The sequence below is a fragment of the Protopterus annectens genome, chromosome 12.part0, assembly GCF_019279795.1.
Source record: "Protopterus annectens isolate FY-2018-M chromosome 12.part0, PAN1.0, whole genome shotgun sequence".
In the NCBI taxonomy this organism is placed as follows: domain Eukaryota; kingdom Metazoa; phylum Chordata; order Ceratodontiformes; family Protopteridae; genus Protopterus; species Protopterus annectens.
In genome coordinates, this window is record NC_056746.1 from 927,957,217 (window position 1) to 927,973,472 (window position 16,256).

The window sequence follows — 16,256 nt, forward strand, 5'->3', positions numbered from 1 at the left end:
TCCCCTATCTCAAGCATTTTTCATTGAAATAATGGAAAAGGTTTCACTGGCCCAGTGTCTCTGTGGTCTTTATTACCAGAAGAACAAGAAGGAGAATCTCCTTTTGTTTCACAGCTCACATCTTGTTGGACAAACTTTTATATTTCTTCATTAACATGCACTTCATCAAAAAAAGATTTGATTCCTCCAGGGAAAATATTTTGAATTTAGCTGGGTACAGCATTTTGAATCTCACACCTGCTTCTCGACATTCCCTGAGTAATAGGATAAATGTGCTCCTTTTCTGCCTAGTGTACAATGTGTAGTCATTCTACAAACACTCTGCAGTCTCCCACATTGAGTACTTTGTCCTTCTGCCACAATTTTGTCAGAATCAACTCCATCTGTTGGTAAGATTGCATGCTTACTATTAAAGGTCTAGGTTGTTTTCTCATAGCCAGGTTTGGAGCATATACATGATGTGCCTTTCAATTAACAATTTCTGTTATGGAATACCACTCCAGTTGCTTGTTGGTGCTTTTATAAAATTAATACAGTCTGTTCCTTCCAGTTTCTTGGGTACAGCGGAAAATCTCAGGTTTTCCCTATGTGCTCTGTCCTCTAATTATATTATTTTTTTAAATGTTTCTTATTGTGCAGTCTCATAAGCCAACTTTTTCTTCATTTTACCCTCTGAGTTTTGCAGTTTTATCACCTTATCTGAATATCGGTTTAAAGCTTCCTCCATTTTTTCCAGCCTTTTATTGTTTGAGTTGATATACTGCATCAGTGTTTCATTTATTTTAGTCAGATGTGTGTGCAGATGCCTTATACTTTCCTCTAGGTTACTGGAAGTTACGTCTGGAGCTTGCACTGCTTTTTGCTGAACAGCTAGCGTGCTTTTTCCAATCAGTGTTTTTTCATCAAATTTTGTAGCTGATTTTCCTTCAGCTCCTCTGTATTTCTTTTTTCTGGCATCCAGGCAGAGCACTTACTAGTCAGTTACTGAAATTTACCCAGAAATCTAGGTCTGTTGGCTTTCTGTGCTAACTTTTTGTTTTCATATTGGGAGAGCTAGAATTAAGCTGTTACTCAATGTGCAGCTATCTTGGAGGTCAATTTTGTCATTACTTTGGTACTAATATTGACATGAATAATTTATAATCATGGTTTAATACTGATATCATAAGCAGCGGTGGTGCAGAGGTAGCGTTGTTACCTCACAGCAAGAGGTTCTCCTGTTCGATTCTCGGCTGGAGTGCCTTTTCTGTGGAGTCTGCATGTCCTTTCCGTGGTCGAGTGGTGTTCAAAAGACATGCGTGAATGGGTGTGGCTTTGCTGAAGGGTGGGCGTCGGGCTGGCAACTCAGCACCATAAAAATCTACTGCCAAACATTAGCGGACCAGAGTTCTGCTGTGGCAACCCCTAACCAGGAAAAGCTGAAAAGATAAACAACAATAAGTTTAATACTGATATCAGTTGGTATGATGCAGCCGTCCTATGGTCTTTCCATTCATTATAGATTGGAACCGCTGTTTTACATGTATTGTTTTCCCTCCACGATTAACTTAAATAGTTCTCGCCATGCCTCTATTATCTTTTCCCCCTAATACTTACCATAGTTCTATTAGAAAGAAATCTATACTTGAGGATTTCCCAACTAGTTGATTTTTTAGGGCTTCTGTTATTTCCTGTTCAGTAATTTCCTTTATCAGTTCTGTTGCTTCTTCACCTTCTAGCCTCTGTAATATAAAGTGGGCTAGTATACTTGGAATAGCCTATCCTATCTCTGTATGTCATGGATCTATTTTATAAAAGTTTTCATACTAATTAGCAAATTATCACTATGCCTTCAGTATGGGTTTCTACTAAGTCAATGCACTCATCTATTAGTTTATAGATGGCCCTGTCATGCTCTTGACTCATCTGCATTGCAAGTACCTTCAGGGGCCTTGGATTATTCCCAAAATAGATCCAATGGACATTATTTCACTATGTCACGACATATAATCATAGATCAGAGGGTGTTAAGAATATTATTAGAAATAATTGGGGTATTCTTAAAAACATGCCTGAGATAATCAGAATAGTTGGAGAGGCCCCAATGTTCTCATATCAAAGCTGTCTGAATTTGAAACAAAGATTATGCTGTAAGGACTTTAAAAATAATAAAAAGTTGAAAGTAAGTAGAAAACAGGGTACATTTCCCTGTTATAATTGTATATGCTGTGATGATATAACTACAAGTTGTGAATTTATACGTCCTAACACTAAGAAGAAATGTACTTTCAGGTATTTTGCAACTTGCAATACCGCTGCCATTGTGTATATGGAATGCTGTGAGGTGTCTCAAGCGTTCTACATAGGGAGATGCACAAGAAGGTTGAAGGACAGAATTATTGAACACAAATCTGAAATACATAGAGAGGTAGCAACTAATGCTTTGGGCAAGCATATGAGGGAGAAAAGAAGTACACATATATTTAACTTTAGAGTGATTGACATCAGACAGAAGAAAAAAAAGGGGGAATCTTAATAATGAAATGACTTTACCCAAGACTTCTTTCAAGTCAAAAAAAAAAAAAGACTTCCTTGAAGGTGACTTGCTCCATCTGCACATTTACCTCTATCTCTGTGCTCTCCCATTAATCCAGAGTGTGGTTTCCCAGGTTCACAAGAAATTTTCATTTTAGTTTTATCACTTCTTTTCTTTCTGGAGGTCATATAGCCTTCTCAATAGTATCTTGCTATTGCTTGTAGTTTGGAATTTCTGATATTTAATGGGGAGGGGTTAGGAGGTGGGAGTGCCATTTCTCACTTTTCTATATTAATTAACAGCGGACTAACATTGGACTGTTGTTCATTCATTCATAGCCATACTGAAAGTCCAGCTATTCTAGCTTTTTTTTTAAAATGGTTTGGGCATTTCCTGTTACTTATCTTACATTGTTTTAGGGGTCTGGGTTGTTTTGCATTGCCTGTACTGTCTATTCCATTTTAGTCATTTACAGTTAAAATTGCCTTGCTGGATATTGCTTGCACTTTAGCCATTCTGATCTGTTCTGTTTTGTTTAATGCTATTTTGTTCTATTTAAATCACTGCCTTTGAGTAAATCTGCTTGGCTAGGCGTGGCAGACATTTTAGAATCAGTTGTTAAGTCATCTAAATAAGTTATTTGCCACAGGTTTTGGGTGGTTTAAAGTACTTGGACTTCAGATTTCACCTAGTTTTCATTAGCTGTTTTTGATTTCTTCTGTTGTTTTTCTACTGAGCATTGCTATGCTGAACACAGTAGCATGGTAGTAGTATTTCTATAGCAGGTAGTATGTGCAAGTATAATTCATTATCTTATCTTGAACTACAGGAGTGATACCTTCTTATATTATCAATGATTCACATAATGTCTAGTTTATCTAAAATGCTTGTGCTGAGATGCACAAACTTCCTCTTTGTTTTGCCGTTGTGTACAACCAGAGTAGCAGTTGCAATGAGCAGTACATGCTTATACTGAACATAGAATTTGAAAGATAGCACTAACGAGCTTCACAGACTTTCATACTTACCCTGCAATCCTTAGCCTGGGGTTTAAATAACTTGTCACTACTGTAGCCCCTCCTCAACCAAGCTTTCATATAGAACCTGTCCAAGGTGCCATTTTTAAATCGGCGACCTGAGCGAGTGTGTCCACCATGTAAGTTACTCCACTTATTTATTGAATTCTGTCAGCTTATACTCCTACAACTTGCAGTTACTTGTTTTGTTTGTAGATGTGTCGTAAAACTGTTTATACTGTGTAATATGCCTCAGCTGTTACTGATAACAGTGTTTTAAGCTTTTTAGAATCATAATTCCATGTTTTGTGCTTAACAACTGCAGAATCATTACTACAGTGAACAGCATTTCTTATAGTGATGTTATCATTGGTACTAAGCAAGTGTTAAGCCTTTATTGTGATAGTTCCATGCTTTGGACTTAATACCTGCTGAAACTCTACCACCTTGAACAGAGCTTTTATAGTAATGTTTCCTTGTCAATCACCTAATACTGTGGAAAAGCAACTGCTGTGAACAGACTTTTTACATATATATTTGCTGCCTCCTTGTTTAACAGCTCATAAATGCAGCAAGGCTACTTCCTTGTTTAAATGCATAATACCTGTATAGATGATACTGCTGTGTACAGAGAGTTATATATTGATGCATACTTGTTTAATTGCATAATATCTACTGGAATGGCTTATTTTACATGGTACAGAACTCACAGCTGCTGTGTTTATGTGCTGTATCTCTATTCCTTTAAAAAAAAAAGATAAACTGCCTAAAAACAAGCTTCTGCTTATAGAGATAGTTGCATAGAGCTCATAGCAAGTTTCCTAGGCCAGTACCTAGTGTTTAACATGTACTGCATTGCTTCATTGCTGAACTCTTTCATATCTCTAGCCTAACCTCTTGTTCCCTCTTCTCTCCCCCACAGTTTCCCTGCTTGGCTAACGCGGTCCTTGCCCACCAAAGACCTGCAGATAGCAACCTCGGGAACCTGCTCTGTATAAGTTATCTATAAGTTATCTACCTGAAAAGGTAATAACAACACCTAAAGAAAATTCAAAGTGTATGTGTTAGTATCCTTTCTAACTTCAGGGTAGCAGACACTCGATCAGGCTAATGCCAAACCCCCCTAGATCCCTCTAGTACAATCCGCCTTCTCTCTACCTGCCCTTCCAACTTCAAGAATTCCCTGCTAAAAATATTACATTTGGTTATAGAACTAAACAATTTGAAAGATAGCACTAATGAGTTTCGCAGACTTTCACACTTACCCTGCAATCCTCAGCCTGGGGTTTAAGCCCTGCTCAGTTCACTCTGCTCACTTCGCGCCCCACCCTGCCCCCAAATTCCACCTACCCCCAGTACCTCTACATTTATTTTTGTAACAAAAAGTACTCCCACAACTATCCACCAATCAGGTCAAACCATCTAACTCTCCCTTCCCCCATACTACCCCACTTATCTTCCTAGCACATTAGAAAACCTAACACAGTCATGCCGCTACCTAATATAATCACCCTACTTACCTGCATACTTCTAGCCTACATTACATCCTACCAGGACTCCACAGTAACAACTCCCAACCAATTTCACTGTACATTCTCATCAACCTCCCTCAAACACTCTCTATAACTACACCGCCCCTAACACTAAATACCTCCACCCAGCACACCTTCCCTAATACTCAACTCCCACCACACCTAAACACTGTATATCCCTCAACTATGGTAGGTCCTTCACATCTTATATAAAACACATTCTTAACACCCTCTCAAAACTAGCACTCAGTGGGGAATCCACCCAAACCCTGGTCCCACCATCAATAACCCCGCCCTAACCCCTCCCCCATCACTCAAATTACAACCAACAAAAAGCCTTCTGATCTCCTCATTATGTCTCTAAATATCAGAAGCATCTGTAACAAAATCCAGGACCTGCCACATAAACTTGTACTCCCCAGACATCCTCATCCTAACTGAAACCTGGCTCAAACATCATATCACAAATGAGGAAATACTCTCACCTGGATACAACATCCTACGAGTGGACAGAATATCCAGAAAGGAGGTAGTGTTGCACTAATGTATAAACACCACCTCAGTGTCCAAAAGCTTAGCAAGTCAGCCCCCCCAGTTTGCCAATGAGGAAATCCTTTACGCCAATCTCAAAATTAACCCAATCAAAACAATGAACTTCATAGGATGCTATTTCCTATCAGGGCAAAATATATCTCCCCTAGTAAACCTTCTGAGCTAGGCAAAACTTACCCTACCCCAAGAGACTTTCATCATTGGTGACTTTAACATCAACTGGCTATCTTTTAAAAACAACCACCCTGCCTTCCACCTAAATCTCCACGGGTTTTCACAACTAATCCAATCACCCACCCGGATCAACAAATCCCAAATAATCACACCATTCTAGATTGGATCTTAGTTAACAAAGATTCCAAATCGTACCTAGCAGTCTGTCTACCTGACTGCCTTAGTGACCATTCACCTACCTTCCTACTAAGACATCACATAAATACTACCAAGCCCAGTACCCACAGACAAATTTGAAACAAAACCAATTTCAACCCCAACTCCTTTATCTCCTCCCTCCAGAAAATTAACTGGTCATCACTAAAATACCTCAGCCTAGACAAAGCCATCCACTTCTTTAACAGTACCTTCCTCAAAATCATGGAAACCCATGCCCTCCTCAGAAATGCCAAAGTCAGAACTAAGTGCCTCCCTCATTACAAAAAAACACCGGGAACCTAATGAAAACTAGGGATAAAGCCTGGGAACACTGGCACCTAACAAAAGAACCCTCAGATAGGCAATCCTTCCTTGAACTGCATAGCAAAGTCAAAAAACAAATAAAAATATATAAATCCATCTACTATCAGTCTTCCCTAAATGCTACCCACTACAACCCCAAGGTATTCTGGCCTACAATTAACTCTATCTTCCACCCACAGAAAGTAGGTACCCCCCACCATCCATCCTTCCCTCTTCTTGCAGTATAGCTGATTCATTCAACAAACACTTCACTGAAACCATTCTAACCCTAACAAAACATTTCCATACATTTGTTCCTCCCATCCCTGACCCTAATTTACCTTCCACTTCTCCTCAATACCCACCTCCTACATAAAAAAACTTCTATCAAAACTTAAACCCATCAAACTAGCGGCTGATAACCTCCCCACCAAATACCTAAAAATAGCTGTGGATGCCCTAGCTTATCCCATTTCCATATTAATCAACCATTCCATAAGTGAGTCCTATGTTCTCTCAGTATGGAAAATATCCCATATCATCCCCCTCCACAAAGGTGGTCCCTCCACCGACCTCTCCAACTATCGCCCCATAGCCATCCTTTCCCCTCTCTCCAAGATACTTGAAAAATGTATCAACTCTCAGATATCTAACTACCTCCTATCCAATAATCTACTCTCAAACACTCAACATGTCTTCAGACCATATCACAGCACTACTACTGCCTTGCTCTCCTTCATCAACACTATCCTACAACACAAAACAATGGCCTCTTCTCCTCTGCTGTATTCCTGGATCTTTCTAAGGCATTCAACATTGCATCTCACAAATTTCTAGTCTCTGTACTCTCCAACCTCTCTTTCTACAAGCCAGACACCAATTGGTTCTACAGCTATCTACATGGCCACCAGCAGTCAGTTGTCTGGGAGAATAACCTATCCCCTCACCTTCCAGTTACTCTGAATCCCACAAGGATCCATCCTTGGCCCCCTACTATTCTCCATCTTCACCAACAACCTACATATTGCCACCAAACAGGCTTCTCTCATACAGTACGCAGATGACTCCACCCTCATCTGCTCTGCCCCCACTTTAGCAGAACTCCAACAAAATACACAGGAGTCATTCACATCTGTAGAAACTGGCTAACCAATGCCCAGCTCCTACTTAATCCTAATAAGACCAAACTCCTCATCTTTCAACCTACCAAATCTACCCCAAGCTTCCCCAATTTCAATATTCTTGCCAAAGACAACACCACCATCTCTTAATCAACCCACACCAAACTACTTGATTTGGAGATTGGCAACAATCTCAGGTTTGACACCCACATATCCCTTACAATAAAGAAAGTTCATAAAAAACTTGGTGCATTATATAGAAACACCCAGTTCCTCACCAAAACACCTAAAAACTCTATAGCCAACTCTCAACTAATCTCAACCTTGCTCTATGCATCTCCCATACTAACAAACCTAAAGCAGTCAGACCTAAGCAAACTTGAGGCATGCTACAATAAAACCGCAAAATTTCCCACTGGAGCATCCTACCGCAGCCAGCACTGTGACTCCCTTAGAGAGCTAGGCTGGCTCGAACTCCCAAAACTCCTACACTTGAACCAACTCTCCTTCACTCACAAACTTGTAAACCACCCCCTCAATATCCCATCACTTCAAACACTTCTCCAACCTTACCACTCCTCCAGACCTTTAAGATCCAGCAGCAAGAATCTTCTCCAAATCACCAAAGCCAAAAACAAAGCAGGAGAAGCTCTATTTTCCTGAGCCTTATCCAAACTTTGGAATTACCTCCCCCCGCCATAATTACCCTACCCTCCTGTAGTTATTTCAAAACTGTCCTCAAATCACACCTAAATAATCACTGGCTCTGCCCTTGCTCACATCCCGACTAATCCGTCATCCTCATCCCCTCTGGTACTCCTTCCCTCTTCCATACGTGAATTAGTCAACTTTACCTCTATAAGCTGAATTTACAGAAGCTGCGGTGGTGCAGGCATAGCGTTGTCACCTCACAGCAAGAGGTTCTCCCATTCGATTCTCAGCTGGAGCGCTTTCTGTGTGGAGTCTGCATGTCCTCCTCGCGGTCGAGTGGCATTTGAAAGACATGCGCGAATGGGTGTGCCTTCGTTGAAGGCTGGGCGGCGAGCTGGCAGCTCGGCACTGTAAAAATCTACTGCCAATCATTAGCAGACTGGAGTTCTGCTGTGGCGACCACTAACCAAGAAAAGCCGAATGAAGAACATCTCTATAAGCTGAATGCAATGTTAATCATCCTAGTTTACTATGCTTGTGTTAGTAATGTAGCCTATTACTGTGTTAACATCAAATTGTTTTTATAATCTAATTTATTTTAATTATTGTCTACCTTTTACTAATTTCTCACATACTGTATCACCTTTATTATTGTACTTGAAATGTATGTCATAAACCCACTGTGGAGCTTTTCTCCCCAGGCCTCCACTGAAAATGGATATGTGTCCAGTCCAACTTTCCCAGTAAATAAATAAATAAATAAATAACCAGTTCAACAAACTTCCACAGATATAGAATTTCCCCAGCCCTCTTTAAAGCCTTACTTACTTTAAATCTAGCAGTACTGGTCATCATGGAGAGTCAACACATAAGCCCATCCTCTATTGCCAGCCTTATAACATTTGGAATCTTGAGGCAGTGTATGAGCTGCCTAATGCTTACTGATAATGAACTCCTACTAAACCCAAAGGATTCTATATGTGATTGGTGTATATATAACTTTGTCTGTGAGCGGTGTATATACTTAACTCATCTGGAGAAGTTCCTCTCAGTCAGCTACAGTTAGTGAGCTCAACACTGTTTTACTCTGACTTGCACCTATGCAACATCTTCAGATTGAGCTCTATGCTTTTCTTATGTTGATGATGTTAAACAAAATCTTTATCTAAGCTACTAGGACTCTGAAGAATGGGCATCAGCCTAAACTCTCAAATTTACCTCCTGCATGCAACCGAGCATCAATAGCTCATATCCAACAAACAGCTCACTCTGACACTACAGGAAATATAATCTCTAAAAGAGGTCACAAAACTAGCACACACAAGCCTTTAAGGGAGCAAAACCAAGCTTGTTCACCTAGCAACATCATAGTTATATACACAGATAGGCCACTCACCAGGCTGAGCAAAGTCAGAGTAACTGTTATTTGACTCTCAGGTGAAAGGATATGTAGCATCACTAAAGCCATCAAGTCCCTTCATTCCAGATGCACATACTATCTAATCACTGCTCATGTGGGAATGAATGACCTGAAAAGCTCTTCTTAGATCACACGAAGAGAGATGTCATGGAACTTCTGAATATGCCTCTAAAGGGACTGACACTAATACTGAGCAGTATCCTACTGTCACCAAAATTATGCCAAATTTCAATCAAAAGATAATTGAATTTAATCATTAATAATAAAAAAACACCAAAAAGATCAGCAGAGTCATAAGTAAAAATCTGTATTTTATATGTTCATAGGTTCATAGGTTGGCACTAGGCTATCAGCCCTAGGGCCTATACAAGCCTAGCCATAACAATTCCCTGAATATTTCTTCCCACAATATTTGCTTCCCTGGATCCCTGTCTAGCAGGGCTTCTGACATGATCCCTGGGGTGAATTTCCTATCTCACATCCAATCATCAAGGTTCCTTTTGAAGTGTGCCAAGGAGGTGCTCTGCTTCACAAGTATGGGTAGTCTATTCCAGAGTAGAGCACTTTCATCCTTATTAACATCCAGAAAACTTCATCAGAATAAATCACAATCACTGATACCAGTCTTTAAATAAACACACATTACATCACCATCAAACACCTGACCTGACTGATAATAGTGTTATAAATGTGTATCTTAAATGTAAAAGTGCCTTCAACCCACCAATATATCTACTTTTAAATATTTTGAAACTACGCGTAAAACTGAATTGAGGAACTATTTAGATCAGATGAAATTGGAAAGATTTTGTAATCTGACTAGAGATGAAGATGATCTATTGACTATGTTAAAAAAATAATCATAGGGTGCTTATTTTGAAACCTGGTAAGGGTGGGAGTGATGCTTATGGATGTTATGATGTATAATCAAAAGATTTTTAAATTATTGTTAGATGATGATACCTATAGTATTATTTCTGCAAAGGAAATTGAGGTAGCCTTTAAAACTATTGATATGATTTCATATGATTTATTAATGACTGGTGATCTTTCAAGGGAAGAATTTAATTATTTAATTGTTAGCAAACCTGTTATTTCCCCCTTTTTTTAAATACTTAAGATTCATAAAAATGTTGTTGATCCCCCACTTAGATCTATAGTTGTATCTATGGGTTCAAAAGTTGAACCTATAGCTAAATATAGTGATTTTAAGTTAAAATTATTTTTTTATTGATAAAAAGCACGACTTGCAAGATTCTTGGAACTTTTTGCAAATGATGCATGAGGTAGAGTTTAGATCAGAGACTTTATTGATTACCATTGACTTGACGGATTTATTTTCCTCCATTCCACATGACACAGGATTGGAGTATTTTTCACCAGAATTACTAACTTATTGAATAATAGGGAAGCTAATTATCTGGTCTTATTTATGGAGATGATACTCCACAACAATTTTGTATTTTTTGAAGGTGAGCTTTTTAGAATGGGAGTAGCCTCTACCCTCATTTATGCAAATACTATCATGTAGTATGGGAGACTAATATTGCTTTTAAATAGGAATTTTATGATTAGATTTTATTCTATTCTGATTTTTGGATAATATTTTTTTATTTGGAAAAAATAATTTAAAGTTTTGAATGAATTTATGATATTTATTAATTCTTCTACAGAATTTCTTGAAATTATCTTTACTTGGAATAATAATTCTAATTTTTTTTGGATATTGAGTTATACAAAAACATAGAAGGTAGGAGATATGAATCAACTATTCATCTCAAACCCCACCTTCTCAAAATCCTATTTTTTTTAATAGTTGTCATAGTTTCAACAGAAAGTTAGTTTAGTAAAAGGGCAGATGGTCAGGTAATTCTGTATAATTTCTGATTAATTGATGTTCCTTAAGGAAATTAAGAATTTGATAGACATGTGTCATGAAAGAGGACACCCAGCAGAGTTGGTTGAATGGATATAAAAGAAGGTATTTATTAAAAGTGAACCTAATTTTAAACTCATTTTAATTGAGGCAATATGAATAATGTTTTTGATACGGGGTGAATACAAATATTAATTCTGATATGCATATGGTATTACCTTTCTGTAATAATAGTGGTAAAATTAAAGAAATCTTAGTTAAAAAATTGGAACTTGAATGTAAATTCTCATGATGTCTTGAAAAAGAAATCAGGCAATCATATCAATTTTGTTTTTAAATGGGGAAAGAATTTGAAAAATAGTGTGGAAAGTGAGGGTAGCACTGTTAATGTGATGTTTAAGATGGGCAGATGTGGTCATTGTTCTTATTGCCCCTACATCAATATGCTGGATAGAGTAAAGGTAAAAAAGTATTCAAAGGAAATTTACTGTAAGGGTACATTTAATTGTAACACTTTGGGTGTAGTATATTTAGCTACTTGCCAATCTTTCCAGGCCTTCTATGTCAGTAATACTGAGAGGTCCCTTAAACATAGAATTTGCAAGCATTTGTACTGCATAGGTTCATAGGTGTGTACTAGGCTAATGGCCCTAGAGCCTTTACAAGCCTAGCCCATAGACGTGCCCTGGCATCAAGTCACCTGACGTTAGTTACCAGTGTCTCTATCAAGTACAACCACTGGAGTGATACCCAGAGTGAACTTTCTATTTCCCTTTCACTCATCAAGATTTCTCTTGAAGAGGCCAGTGAGGTGCTGTGCTTGACGTGTATGGGAAGTTTATTCCAGAGCATGGGCAGTCTCTGTGCTATGAACCTGTCCCTCCAGCATGTTCTACAGATTGTGGTAGTGAGGCTGAGGTCTCTAGAGCATGTGGTGCATAGGGACTGGGATTTCTTTAGATGTAGCATTTCTAACAGAGCTGGGTCAGACATGGCTTTGTAAGTCAAGCAATAGACTGCCTCTTAGTAGAAGATATGAGACAGAGAAAAGCTGGAGTATTTTGAGGCTGTCTATGTAGGACATGTGTTTAAGGCCTAGGATCCTTTTTGTGAGGTACTTTTGTGGCCTGTCCAACTGTTGCAGTTGTCTAGTGAGGTACATGCCAAATGGGGCATTATACTCGATGATTGGTCTAATGAGGGAAGAATACAGGGAGATGATGACCTCTTTCTTCCTGGATGCAAAACCCTTGGTAATGAGATGTGCCACGTAGAAGGACTTTCTCACTACAGTGGCAATGTGGTGGCCAAAGGAGAGGTTGCTGTCAACCTGTGTCCCCACATCTCTTATAACACCTTCAGTATTCAGTGGGCTCCCATCAATGTGGTAATTAGTGGGAACTGAGTTTTTCTCAAAGGGGATGATGCATTTTTTGGCATTAAGCTTAAGGTCATGGTTTTGACACCAGTCATTTGTCTCAGTGAGGCCTTTGTGTAGGATGTCTACATCACTTGGGGAGTTGCTATTGGCTCCCTGTTTGCAGTTGTCAGTGAACTTGGTCAGCCAGAGTCCCTCTGTTTTGGCCTGGACTTCTGAGAAGTAGATGCCAAACAGTAGAGGACCAAGGACCAATCCCTGTGGGACTCCACTTGTGACTGGTCATCAGTCTGACTTGGAGTCTGCTACTTTCACGCTGTGGATTCTATCTGTGAGCCAGTTTGCAACCCACCTAATGATAGAGAGGTTGATGCCTATTTTGGTGAGTTTATCAATAATTCCTGAGTGAGGAATGGTATCAAAGACCTTGGCCAGACTGAGGTAGGCTTTATGAACTGCCTTACCCTCATCCACAGCTCTGGTGACTGCCTCAAAGAAGTCAACCAGGTTGAGCAGGCATGATCTACCTTTCACAAAACCAAATTGCGTGGGATCTAGAGTTTGAAGATTCCCTATATCTTTGTTAATTATGTCCATGATGATGCGCTCCATAGCGTTACATATAGACTTGTCAGGCAAATGGGACGATAATTCCCAGGGTCTGTAGTCGCTCCCCCTTTATGGAGAGGGTTGACTGTAGCAATGTGCCATTTGGTAGGGACAAAGCCTGAGGTGAGGCTGTGAGTGAACAGGGCACACAGATGTGGTGCCAATTCATTTTGTAGCTCATGTAGAACACAGCCAGGGATATTGTTGGGTCCCATGGAAGCTGTATTCTTGGCCTTGGACAATGCAGCTTTAACCTGTGCCGCAGTAATGCTGGGTGCCTGGCATTCTTCCGGTATTGTGAATGGTCCTTTGGGGGGAAAAGAGGGGTAAACTTGGCACTGAATCTGTCATCCAGTATGTTGGCAATATCTGTTGGCTCAGTATAGGTGGTACCATTATGCAGTACCTCAGAGCAAATCTGGGTATTGCCGTGGAGATTCTTGATATAACTATAGAAGGCATTATTCGCATCCTTAATAAGGATGTGAATAATGCTTTATACATGCAGTCTATTGCATGTAGTAATTTCCAAAAATTGTTTTTTTTATTTTATTTTAGAAATGTTTCCCCCAGTAATAAGAGGTGGAGACTTGCAAAATGTTTCAGAATCGAAGGAGTTATACAGGCAATTGTCATTGAAAGCAACTTTATTTCCTGATTTAAAATTTTCAGTTTCTATTAACAATATAATTTTTTTTAAATTGAGGGCATCTAAATTATGCATTATATATATATATATTATATTATTTTTATATATATTTATATGAATCCTATCAGTTGATTGAATTTTTAGAAACTTGAACTCCATGTGGTCAAGACTATATGATTGAGTTTTTGAAAAATCAAAGCTTTTGAATGGAGATCGCAGTAGAGTGAGGATTTCTTCACTGTAGAGCAATCTCGGCGTTGGTATATATAATTTGCAGAGGGTGTGGGGATGCAGGGGGGAGGGGGTTTCCTCCCTGCAAAAATGTAAAAAAGTAGATTTTTGTGTGTTTTTTTTTTTGAATGTTCGAGTTTTCGGAAACTCATTCTTATGGTCTCTTCAATATTTTTTTTGAGTTTCTGAAAAGTCGATCATCTGACACAGACCCATATTTATATATACACACACACACACACACACACACACACACACACACACACACACACACACACACACACACATATATATATGTGTATGTGTGTGTGTGTGTGTGTGTGTATATATATATATATATATATATATGTATATGTATATGTATATATATATATATATATATATATATATATATATACACTTATATATATATATATATATATATATATATATATCTATATATATATTTATTTTATTTATTTTACATTTGTTGACCGGGCTAGTCTAGCTGGATATATGTCCATTTTCAGTAGAGGCCCGGGGTGAAAAGCTCCAAGCAAAGGCACAGACAATCAATATTATATATAGTAATAGTGGACAGAAATACAGTAGATGGTTTATAATTGAGGTTCAGTTAGACTTGAAACAAAGCAGTATAGTAGGATATACTAAAACAAAATACATTTAGTGAGCATTTGAGAGATAACAATTAATAAAATTATTGACTAATATACTTTCATAACTACAAGGACTGATAATGCAGTAGATCAGGAGAATAGAGAGAGCAGCAAGGGGAAGGAGGTGTTAATCAGGGTTAGAGCAGGGACAGAGCCATTGAGTTTTAAGGTATTCTTTAAGTAGTGTTTTGAAAAGAAGAGTGGAAGTGAGGGTGGTAAGTTCATTAGGAAGCTCGTTCCAACTTTTTCCTATTGTGTTGGAGAAAAGAGAGTCCCCTGCTTTGTTGTTGGATTTAATAATTAGCTGATCGAAGTGTAGTAAGATTTTTGTAGGGGGTGATCAGATTATTGAGGATTGGGGTATTGTTAGAATGATAGAAAATCTTATGGGAGATGACAAGTTGTTGGCATAGCAGTTGGTTCTGCAGTTCTAACCACCCCAGTTGTTTGATGTTGTGACAATGGTGGGTTCTAAAGGGGGTGCCAGTGGCGAATCTGGCTATGTTATTGTAACATGCGGAGAGTTTGGAGAGGTTGCTTTTAGAAAGATATATATTGCAGAGGCATAGAATAGGGTAGAAATCAGATGGGTCTGGGAAATGGTTATCCTGGCAGAAGGCGTTAGGAAGGGTTTGATTCTGTAAAGGGTGCCAAGTTTTTTGTTAACAGACTTTATTGTAGAGTTAATATGGTGATCATAGCTAAGGTGGTTATCAATTGTTACTCCCAGTAGATGGGTAGTAGTGTCAGGGGATATGTTAGTACCATTGTTAGAGGTTACAGTGAAGTACAGTTGAGATGACTTAAGAGTAGGAGCAAAGAGCAATAATTTAGTTTTTTTGGGGTTCAGTAGGAGACCATGTTGCAAGAACCAGTTTTCAGCAGTGTTAAATATGGATTGGGTGATTGACTGGAGAGAGGTTATGGACTTGGCTGAACAAATTAAAGTAGAATCATCTGCATATTGTATGCAGGTGGCTTGTGGAATTGTGGTGTGTTGGTTATTTATAAATAAAGAGAAGAGAAGAGGACCTAAAATAGAGCCTTGAGGTACTCCTATGTTCACAGGGAGTGGTGTGGAAAGATTATTATTCCAGAGTACGGCTTGGTGTCGGTTTTCCAGATAGGATTTAAACCATTGTAATGCCTGTGTATCATGTGATTGGACCTGTAGTATGTCAATAAGCAAGTTATGATTCACCATATCGAAGGCCTTTGAAAGGTCAATGAAAAGTGTAGATGAAAATGTGTTATTGTTTCGGTTTTTGTTTATGGTGTCAGAGAAGGATAGCAGGGCAGTTGTTGTGCTATGGAATGGTCTAAAACCATGTTGGCAGCTTGCAAGTAAGTTATTCTGGATAAGGTGGTCAAGTAG